General features: G+C 39.7%; 1 long non-coding RNA gene across 1 annotated transcript; it reads left to right on the top strand.

Annotated features, from left to right (window-relative positions):
* The first annotated feature begins 296 nt into the window (after positions 1-296).
* Positions 297-5,100, top strand: LOC135964784 (uncharacterized). Its single transcript, XR_010577420.2, has 3 exons — positions 297-415; positions 2,681-2,731; positions 3,924-5,100. It is a non-coding gene; the product is annotated as an uncharacterized lncRNA (long non-coding RNA).
* The last annotated feature ends 5,578 nt before the right edge of the window (positions 5,101-10,678 follow it).

Genomic DNA, 10,678 nt, shown 5'->3' with positions numbered 1-10,678 from the left:
CAGGGTCTCACTCTTGCCCAGGCTGGAGTGTAGTGACACAATTGTAGCTTACTGTAGCCTCCAATTCCTGGGTTCAAGAGACCCTCCCACCTCGGTCTCCAAGTAGCTGAGACTACAGGCACTTACCACCTTGTCCAGCTAATTTTTTTATTTGTAGAGATGGAGGTCTTGCTATGTTGCCCAGGCCAGTCTCAAACTCCTGGCCTCCCGAAGTACTGGGATTACAGGTGTGAGCCACTACACCTGGCCCCACACCAATGATTTTTTAATTTTTATATTTATTTTTTATAGAGACAGGGTCTTTGCTCTGTCACCCAGGCTGGAGTTCAGTGGCATGATCACAGCTCACTGCAGCCTCAACCTCCTGGGCTCAAGCCATCCTCCCGCCTAGCCTCCTGAGTAGCTGAGACCACAGGTACACTCCACCACATCTGGTTAATTTATTACTTTTTTAGAAATGGGGTCTTGCTCTGTTGCCCAGGTTAGTCTTGAACTCCTGATTCTCCTGCCTAGGCCTCCCAAAGTGCTGGGCTTATAGGTGTCAGCCACCATGCCTGGGAATGAATTATTTGTCTTCCATTTTCTAGGCCTCATATTGACTCTCCCTCTTCAGTAAATATAGCCTGTCTTCTAAGTTAAATTTAAGGGTTTTTAGTTACCACTTTGTATAACACTCAGATCACTTTGATACATCTTCTGTTGCTGTATCTTCTCTACCACCTAGTTTCACATGCTAGAGAGATACATGGCAGAATTGCAGGATAACCTAATTTTTATTTGTTATTTATTTTTTCTTGAGATGGGAGTCTTGCTCTGTCATCCAGGCTGGAGTGCAGTAGTGCAATCTAGGCTCACTGCAGCCTCCACCTCCCAGGTTTAAGCGATTCTCTTGCCTCAGCATCCGGAGCAGCTGGGACTATAGGCACGTGCCACCACACCCAGCTAATTTTTGTATTTTTAGTAGATACGGGGTTTCGCCATGTTGGCCAGGCTGGTCTTGAACTCCTGACTTCAGGTGATCCACCTGCCTTGAACTCCCATAGTGCTGTGATCATAGGCATGAGCCACTGTACCCAGCCAGGATAACCTAATTTTTAAATTTTAGATAGTATTATTTTATTTGACCCTCAAAATCATGGCAAGTTTGCAAAATACTGTATTATCTAAAAAGGTAGAAAAACATGCAATTTATTTTCTTTGTTTACAATATCCCCAGAAACAGAGACAACATGAGTTTTTCATTAGCTCTGATGTTCTTTTTGTAGAGAAAAAGCTCTACATGTTAGAATATTTGTCCTTTTCAGAAAGTTCCCACAAGATATATAATCATTGATAAGGCATACATGAGCAGCTGGATTTATGATTGGTGATGGGTTTTTGTTTCTATACCCCACGCCAAGTGAAAAAAAAAGTGTGTGGTACATGGAATATTTTTTATTATGCTTATTTGGAATTGCCAGGTAGATGGCCACCTGACATTCAAAAGTATTTTATCAGCCCCTAAATGTCAATATTTCCCAAACTATTTAAATCATTAGAAGACATTTTTGCTGTTAAGAATAAAAAGTTGTAATGTAAAATGGACTAAATGCCAGATTATGTGCTAAACAAGTCCTTTAAATTTTTAAGTTAATATTTTTCTTTTTTTTTTTTTTTCTTTTTTCTTTTTTTCTTTTTTTTTTTTTTTGAGATGGAGTTTCACTCTTGTTGCCCAGGCTGGAGTGCAATGGCACAATCTTGGATCACTGCAACCACCGCCTCCCGGGTTCACACGATTCTCCTGCCTCAACCTCCTGAGTAGCTGGGATTACAGGCATGTGCCACCACACCCAGCAGCTAATTTTGTATTTTTAGTAGAGATGGGGTTTCTCTATGTTGGTCAGGCTGGTCTCGAGCTCCCAACCTCAGGTGATCCGCCTGCCTCAGCCTCCCAAAGTGCTGGGATTACAGGCATGAGCACTGCGCCCAGCTTTAACATATTTTTATAAGCAAATCATTTATAAATACGGGTGACTATTCTTTACAAATCCAATTGTGATGCGCTGGTAATTTGATGGCACTGCAATTATGGCCAACAATGAAAATTGTAAAATAATTGCCTGAGGAACCAAGCTCATGTGCACTAAAAAAAAAAAAAAAAAAAAAAAAGGAAGCAGGGATTCTTAGAAGATTGTTAGAGGTACAGAGCAGTGAATTTTTTGGAGATGGAGTCTTGCTGTGTTGCCCAGGTTGGAGTGCAGTGGTGCAATATCTGCTCACTACAACATCCATCTCCTAGGTTCAAATGATTTTCCTGCCTCAGCCTCCCAAGTGGCTGGGACTACAGGCACCCGCCACCATGCCTGGCTAATTTTTGTATTTTTAGTAGAGACAGGGTTTCACCATGTTGCCCAGAGTAGTCTTGAACTCCTGAGCTCAGGCAGTCTAGTTATCCTGCCTCGGCCTCCCAAAGTGCTAGGATTGCAGGTGTGAGTCACTGTGCCTGGCTGATAAGCCTGTTTTTTAATCAACTAATTTAAAAAAAATTTACCAGAGCCAACTCGGAATTAACATTTGTAACTGCTAATATTGAGTATATGTATGTGTTTACTTATCAAGCAAACTCTTTACATGCCCTATCTCATTTAATTCTTAAAACCACCCCATGAAATTGGTTCAGTAATATGTTCTGATTTTGCAGATGAGGAAACTGAAGCATCAAACTGAACCGTTACTTGTCCAAAGTCACAGAGTAAGTGGGGGTGGAGCTGGGCTTTAAATCCAAGCCGATGTACAGACTCTAGAGTTCACGCTTTTAGGCTTGGCGTAAACTGCCTATAAACTATAAAAAAGTAAAACTCCATAAAATCTCAGGTGCTTGGACTACCTTCAGTCTGAGAGATGGGGGATGGGGAGACACAGGTAGCAAATTTTTATGTTTATTAAAGCATGAAATATAAAGCAAAAACAAAGATGCTTTTTTTTTTAATTTAAATTTTTATTTTTTTACGGAATCTCACTCTGTCACCCAGGCTGGAGTGCAGTGGTGCGATCTCAGCTCACCACAGCCTCCACCTCCCAGGTTGAAGCATGTCTCCTGCGCCAGCCTCCCAAGTAGCTGGTACTACAGGCACATGTCGCCGCACCTAGCTAATTTTTGTATTTTTAGTAGAGATGGGGTTTTACCATGTTGCTCAGGCAAATCTCGAACTCCTGACCTCAAGTGATCTGCCTGCCTCGGCTTCCTAATGTACAAAGATGCTTTTTTGTTGTCATATTTTAAGGCAGTCAAAAGGAATGAGAAAGTCATTGTTTAGAAGAAAAGGAATCGTAGTGACGAGTTGTCTTGAAAGAGAAGAAAAAAGAAAGTTGAAAAACAAATAGAAGAAAAAGGAGATCTTTACCCGTGCTGGGTATAAAATTCTAAATCAGGATACTTCCTTTGAGCATCTTCGACTGCCTGGGGAATATCAGACATTCCTTTAGTGGCCTTGTGAACATTTTGCTGAGCTTGTTCATATTCCTGTTCTAGGTTCTCTTAGAATTGATAAATAGACTTAATGAAAACCTTTTAATTACCATGAGTTTTTAATAGAACATGTGAAATTAATGTTCTGACCTTGTATTGCACTTGTGTGCCAATTAGGAAGATGTTTCAACCTTTTCTCAACAGTTACTAAGAAATATGTTGGATAAAACACGGATTACTACTGCTAAAGAACTTTCCAATAAATTGGGAATGTTTTCTTTCAGATAAGTAACACAGACTACCAGTTAAGTAGCAAAGCCCAATCTAGAACTCCTGGCTCTCTGACATCAGGGTCTGTGCTGTTAACTTGTTTAATTTTGCTTTTATTTCTCTTGCTATTTATGAAGACAAGAATGTTTGATATTTTCTTTACCGATTATATTAATGAATAATAACTACTGTCATTTAAACTTAGCTTTCATCTGATCTCGTGGAGATGACATAGATGTTTTGTGCCATGTGAGTGTAAACATTGATCCTGTTCCAGCTCTTTCCTTGAAGAAACAAACCAGTGGACTTGGAGAGGTGGTGTTATTTATCATGTGTGAATTGAGCCAGAAGACATCTAGCATACCATAAATAAGCTCCCCTTGAAGAATTTCCATTTAATCACATCTTTGATACATGGCAGTTTGGGAACATCACCCCTTGCCTTGCTTTGGGTTTTAAAAAAATTATTCTTTGTTTTTACTATACCCAGATTTTATGCATGATATTTTAATGGAGTTATTTATGTACAATTGATATAGCTTTATGATTTTTGACCAATGTTTCTTTTTAATTTATTTTTCATTTTTCATTTTTTTATTTTTTTGACACGGAGTTTCACTCTTGTCGCGAGGCTGGAGTGCAGGGATGGGATCTCGGCTCACTGCAACCTCCACCTCTTGGGTTCAAGTGATTCTCCTGCCTCAGCCTCCTGAGTAGCTGGGATTACAGGCGCCCATCACCACACCCAGCTAATTTTTTGTATTTTTAGTAGAGAAGGGGTTTGTCATGTTGGGCAGGCTGATCTCGAACTCCTGATCTCAGGTGATTGCCCGCCTCGGCCTCCCAAGGTGCTGGGATTACAGGCATGAGCCACCACCCCCGGCCTATTGTATTTTATTTTTTGAGACAGAGTCTCGCTCTCACCCAGTCTGGAGTGCAGTGGCGCAATCTCGGCTCACTGCAACCTCTGCCTCCCGGGTTCTAGCAATTCTTCTGCCTCAGCCTCTGAGTAGCTGGGATTACAGGCGCCTGCCACCACGCCCAGCTAATTTTTTGTGTTTTTAGTGGAGACCAGGTTTTGCCATGTTGGTCAGGCTGGTCTCAAACTCCTCAGGTGGTCTCAAACCTCAGGTGATCCACCTGCCTCGGCCTTCCAAAGTGCTAGGATTACAGGCATGAGCCACCGTGCCTGGCCCTGACCAATGTTTATATCCTGTAATCACTCATATAAAAATGTAGAACATTTCCAGTACCTCAGAGGGTTCCCTTGGGCCCCTACTCAGTTAATATTTGCCCCCTTCCCCAAAGGTAGACATTCTTCCTATGTCTTATATTTGTGGTAGCTGTTTTGAATTTCATGTAAATAAATACACACATACTGACTTGTGCTTGTCTGCTTTTGTCCAACTCATGTCTGAGATTTCTCCGTATTATATGTAGCAGTAGTTAGCTCCTGTGTTGCCGCATAGTACTCCATGTATGAATATACCACAATTTATTCCTTCTGTTGATGATGTAAACTTGGGTTTTTAGTTCTTGGCTGTTAGACAAAAAGCAAGCTTGTGACTAGGTCTCTGAATCACAATAAGGCAGCAAGCTGGATATTGTGTGCTGCAGTGATAATTGCTCTGCTAAGGCCACCAGCAATCTACAACTTGATTTATTGCGTTGAAACAAGGCCAGAAACTCCAGAGACAATGTAACATTGATAATTGCAGGACAATCAATGTTTTCATATTGATTCCCAAACAAGGGGAAAATGTCTTCAAAAGCTCTGCAAAATCAGAGCAAGTCTTAAAATGAGAACAATTACTGTCCTCATAAAATGAAATGTCTTGAAATGTATGCTATTACTACTACTTTGTGACTTCAAAACAAAGCTACGTATAACTTCCTTTCTCTTAATTCACCTTTTCTCCGGTGTTAGGAAGGGGTTTTGCTATTTAAAGAAGAAGAAGACTACAACGCTAATGACAACTACAGTGATAAAAACAATGACGATGATTCAGAAATTTGCATTGATACCCACCCCTGATGTTTGAATCCTAGATGGGGTGACTCTAGCAAAATGGAAAAAGCACGTAGAGCCAGGCCTATCTCTGTAAGAGCACTTAAGAGTAGGGGCATGACTGGGGTATTCTCTCTCGCTTTACTGCTTGGCACATTCAGTAAATACTTGTTGAATGAATTCAGTAAATACTTGAATGAATGGTTCAAACATGAGATGCCATTTTTCTTCAGGTTATGAATTTCTAAAATTAGAAAATGATTACTTGAGACATGGCATACTTCTTTACTTTTCAATGAAATAATTCAAACTTAAAATTGCAAGAATAATATTCAGAATTTTCATATATCCTTTACCCAGATTTACCAGTGTTTAACATTTTGCCACATATTCTTTTTTTCATTCCCTGCATATGTGTGTATATATATATATTTTCTGAACCATTTTAGAATAGGTTGCATATATCATTTCCTTTTACCTCTTATTACTTTTTTTTTTTTTTTTTTTTGAGGCGGAGTCTTGCTCTGTCACCCAGGCTGGAGTGCATTGGCCGGATCTCAGCTCACTGCAAGCTCCGCCTCCCGGGTTCACGCCATTCTCCTGCCTCAGCCTCCCGAGTAGCTGGGACTACAGGCGCCCACAACCGCGTCCGGCTAATTTTTTGTATTTTTAGTAGAGACGGGGTTTCACTGTGTGAGCCAGGATGGTCTCGATCTCCTGACCTCGTGATCCACCCGTCTCGGCCTCCCAAAGTGCTGGGATTACAGGCTTGAGCCACCGCGCCCGGCCTCCTCTTATTACTTTAAAAAATTCTTTATATATATAATTTATAGATGGGGGTCTTGCTATGTTGTCCAGGCTGGTCTTGAACTCCTGGGCTCAAGCAGTTCTCCCACCTTGGCCTCCCAAAGTGTTGGGATTACAGGCATGAGCCACTGCGCCTGGCCCCCCTCTTCTTATTTGTGTATTTCCTGAGAACAAAGGTGTTCTCTTATATAGCTATACATCGATTATTACATTCAGGAATTTAACATTGAAAAAATCGTAAGTCTTCTTACCTCAACTTTTTCAATTGCTCTGATAATGTTCATGAAATTTTTTTCCCTCCAGTCCAGGATGATGTTTTGCATTTTGTTGTTTTTTGTTTGTTTTGTTTTCTTTAGTCTGCAACTGTTCCTCAGGCTTTTAGTAGCTTTCATTAAATCAATCCTTATTTTACAAATGTTCTTCAATTTGAGTTTGTTATACATTTCCTTAAGATTAGATTTCAGCTAACTTATTCCCAACCCAAATAATGTATTTTTTCCAGTGTATCACATCCTGAGGCACATTTTGTTCCTCTCTTCCTCATTGATGATCATTTTGATTAAGATGTTGTCTGTTTTCTCTACTGTAGAGTTACTGTTTTACCTTTTGTAACTAATTAGCAGTTACAAAGTGGAGAGACACTTTGAAGCTATTTAAATATTCTGTTCCTCACCAAACTTTCCCCCTAGATTTAGCATTCATTAATTATTCTTGCTTGGACCAACCTTTACGAGGATGGTTGAGAATGGTGATTTTCCAATTTCATAAGGTTGGTTGAGAATGGTGATTTTCCAATTTCATAACTCTCTTTACATGTTATCAGTTGGTATAAGGAAGGGCACATCCCATTCTTATTGATTGATTGATTATCAGTATGACCTAAAGAATTCCTGTTTTATAACCAGAGTTATAATCCATTATATTCTTAGTTTGATGCTCACATTTTCTCACAATTGGCCAGTGGTAGCCCGTTCAAATTGGGTCCTGTGTGCATTTAACAATCTCCTATCATGTTTTGAACACTTTCTCACTTCTTGGCTTAACAAGATGTTCGAGATTTATTTGGTACTTCCCTTACCCCAGCCCTGGGACCAGACATTCCTCTAAGGAGTAAAAACCAAGATAAGGCTTTAGGTGTGCTCATTGCAACTGATTTGACATTGTTTCTAAGCCCTTTCAGAGTTAGGAAATTTAAGTGTTATAAAAGTCCATACTGATAAGTCTCAATCTCAATCCAACCTCCGATTTTTTTTTTTTTTTTTTTTTTTTTTTGAGATGGAGTCTCGCTCTCTCACCCAGGCTGGAGTGCAATGGTGCAATCTAAGCTCACTGCAGCCTCCGTCTCCTGGGCTCAAGCAATTCTCCCACCTCAGCCTCCCAAGTAACTGACACTACAGGTGTGTGCCACCATGCCTGGCTAATTTTTAATTTTTTTTTTTTTTGTGGAGACAGGGTTTCCCCATGTTGCTCAGAGTGGTCTCAAATTACTGGGCTCAAGGGATCCTCCTGCCTCAGCCTCCCAAAATGCTGGGATTCCAGGTATGAGCCACTGTGCCCGGCCTAATTTTATTATTTATTTATTTATTTATTTATTTATTTATTTATTTGAGACAGTGTCTCACTCAGTCACTCAGGCTGGAGTGCAGTAGTGTGATTACAGCTGGCTAATTTTTTAAAATTTTTTGTTGAGATGGGAGTCTCACCATGTTGCACATGCTGGTCTCAAACTCCTGGGCTTAAACAATCCACCTACCTTGGCCTCCCAAGTGCTAGGATTACAGGCGTGAGCCACTGTGCTTGGCCCAGTGTAATTTTAATCTGCATTTCTCTTACTATGAGTGAAGCTAAACATGTGTGTGTGTGTATATATATATGAGCATATATATACACATATATATGAACATATATATACACATATATATGAGCATATATATGTGTCATGCAGGCTGGAGTGCCGTGGGGCAAACACGGCTCACTGCAGCCTCAACATTAACATCCTGGGTTCAAGCCATTCTCCCACCTCAGCCTCCCAAGTAGCTGAGACCACAGGTGTGACCCACACATATATATATGTAGACCACTTTTATATCTTTTTGAATTGTCTGTTCATGCCTTTTGGCCATTTTGCTATTGGGTTTTTGGACTTTTTGTCCTGCTCAATTTTAAAGACAGTTTTATGTGCTGTATCAGGGATAGTAACCATTTGTCTGTGATGTACGTCGGGAATACATCCTCCCAATTTGTATTTTGTCTTTTAACTTTATTTACAGTGTTTTTTTTTTTTTTTTTGTCATGCAAAAGTTTTTTTATGTAGTCAAATTTATCAATCTTTCATTTCATTTAGATTTTGAGTCATAATGAGAAAGACTTTTCCTACACCCATTTTATGGAGAAATTTGCCCACGTTTTCTTCCACTATTTTTAGTTTCGTTTTTTACATTTAGATCTTTGATCTATTTGGAGTTTATGCTTGTGTGAAAAGATCGTGTGAAGAATGGATCTAATTTTACCTTTTCCCAAATGGCTCTCCAGTATTTTGTTTTTCTTTCTCTTTTTCTCCCTAAGCCAGACAGATTTGGCATGTTTGGTTGTTTGAATATCATTTATTTAAAAGCCCACCTTTTCCCTGGTGACTTCTGGTACCACCTTTATCATACACTAAATTTCTATTTGTAATTGTGTCTATTTCTGGGCTTCCTATTCTGTTTCATTAGTCTATCTATTCATGCTCCACAATGATACTCTATCATACCAGCTTTGTAATGTGGTTTAATGTCTTACAGGACTGGTATCTCCTCAGAGCCCTTCCTTCTTAGTTTTCCTAGCTATCCTCACATATTTATTTTTCTATATGATCATTTCAATTTGTCTATCTCCAGAAAAAAAAACAAAAAAACCTTTTGAGAATTATATTCGGATCACATTAAATTTATATATTGACTTAGAATTGAAATCTTTTTTTTTCTTTTTGAGTCTGAGCCTCGCGCCATCACCCAGGCTGGAGTGAAGTGGTGTGATCTCAGCTCACTGCAGCCCTCTGCCTCCCAAGTTCAAGCGATTCTCATGCCTCAGCCTCCCAAGTAGCTGGGACTACAGGCGTGTGGGCCACCATGTCCAACTAAGTTTTGTATTTTTAGTAGAGACAGAGTTTCACCAGTTTAGCCAGGCTGGTCTTGAATTCCTGATCTCAAGTGATCCTCCCACCTTGTCCTCCCTCTCAAAGTGCTGGGATTACAGGCATGAGCCACCACACCCCACCTAGAATTGAAATCTTAATGAAGCTGAGATATCCTAGGCAAGAACAGAAGTCTTTCTTTTTGTTTAAGTTCACTTTCAGGTCTTTCAAGAGTGTTTCATAGTTTCATTCATACAGGTTTTGAACATTTCTTGTTAAGTTTTATTTCTATTTTAGCTTTTTGTTGCTTTTGTAAATGGGGTTTTTTCTTCCACCATTATATATCCCAACTGGTTATTACTTGTGTATATGAAAAAATATTACTTGTGCTGATTTTTGTATGTTATTTTTATATACTGCTACATTGATTTTCTTTTTTAAATTGAGTTTATTTTATCATTTTTTCCCAGGGTCTCAGGTGTGCTGTCATGTCATGTACAAATAGAGATACTTTCACTTTTTCTTTTCTTCTAATTTTTATGCCTTTGCTTTGTCTTGCTTTTTTATGCCTTTGCAATTGTATTGGTCAAATACCTGTTGTGTGAATACTAGTGGGCCGGGTGTGGTGGCTCACACCTGTAATCTCAGCACTTTGAGAGGCCTAGATGTGCAGATCACCTGAGGTCAGGAGTTTGAGACCAGCTTGACCACCATGGTGAAACCCCGTCTCTACTAAAAATACAAAAATTAGCCACGAGTGGTAGCAGGTACCTGTAATCTCAGCTACTTTGGAGGCTGAGGTGGGAGAATTGCTTGAACCCGGGAGGTGGAGGTTGCAGTGAGCCGAGATCCCGTCACTGCGCTCAGGTTGGGCAACAGAGCCAGACTCTGTCTCAAAAAAAAAATAAAATAAATAAATAAATAAAGTAGTGGAGACAGTAGGAATCTTTGTCTTGTTTCTGACCTTAGTCGAAAAGTCTTTAGTATTTCACTGTTATGTAAGATGCCAGCTTTAGGATGGAGATATATA

This window comes from Macaca fascicularis, chromosome 8 (assembly GCF_037993035.2).
Source record: "Macaca fascicularis isolate 582-1 chromosome 8, T2T-MFA8v1.1".
Taxonomy (NCBI): domain Eukaryota; kingdom Metazoa; phylum Chordata; class Mammalia; order Primates; family Cercopithecidae; genus Macaca; species Macaca fascicularis.
The sequence above is the reverse complement of the archived record's forward strand: the minus strand, read 5'-3'. Positions and strand labels throughout refer to the sequence as shown.